This window comes from Perca fluviatilis, chromosome 20 (genome assembly GCF_010015445.1).
Source record: "Perca fluviatilis chromosome 20, GENO_Pfluv_1.0, whole genome shotgun sequence".
Lineage (NCBI taxonomy): Eukaryota > Metazoa > Chordata > Actinopteri > Perciformes > Percidae > Perca > Perca fluviatilis.
In genome coordinates, this window is record NC_053131.1 from 25,762,876 (window position 1) to 25,763,817 (window position 942).

Genomic DNA, 942 nt, shown 5'->3' on the forward strand with positions numbered 1-942 from the left:
GTTACGGGCTGGAACCATTTTCCTTTGGGCTGGGATAAGCTAAGCGCTTGCTAGCTGTTGATTCATATTTACCAAAAGGTCATGAAAGTGGTATTGATCTTCCAATCTAACTCTTGAAAGAAACAAAAAGAATAAGCCTATTTACCCAAACATCAAATTATTTAAGTCGTTGCATTGATCGATGTAGTTATCTTCTGACAAACAATGTAACATGATCTAAAATGTTGGTTGGTTCAAAAATGTGTAAAGTCAGGTTCAAGGTGTCAACAGCAGGGCTTTTTTGACTAGTCTTATTCCCTAAAAAAAAATAAAAAATATGGGGAAAAGTTCTACCTGTTTGAATGTACAAAAAACAACTTGGACAAAACTAGAAGCCCCCTAGTAGAGTGTGCACTGCCACCAAAAACAAATCTAAAAAGAATGCCAGGTGGATGTTAAGGTTCCGCCATTAGCACATTAAAGGTCCCATGACATGGTGCACATACCTCAGTGATCCCCTAATACTGTATCTGAAGTCTCTTTACCGAAATTCAGCCTTGGTGCAGAATTACAGCCACTAGAGCCAGTCCCACAATGAGCTTTCCTTAGGATGTGCCATTTCTGTGTCTGTAGTTATTGATGAGGGGAGAGGGGGGGGGGGCGAGGTGGAGGGTGGGGGGGTGGCCTTGACCAACTGCCACTTTGCTTGTTTGAAAGCCATGATGTCTCTCTATCATGGGTGGGCCAAATTCTCTGGGTGGGCAAAGCAGAGAAAGGGGAGGTAACCTTGCTCCTTATGACCTCATAAGGAGAAGATTCCTGATTGGTCCATCTGAGCTTTCATTTTCTCAAAAGGCAGAGCAGGATACCCAGGGCTCGGTTTACACATATCGCCATTTCTAGACACTGGGGGACCATAGGCAGGCTGGGGGAACTCATTAATGGTAAAAAAACCTCAAAGTG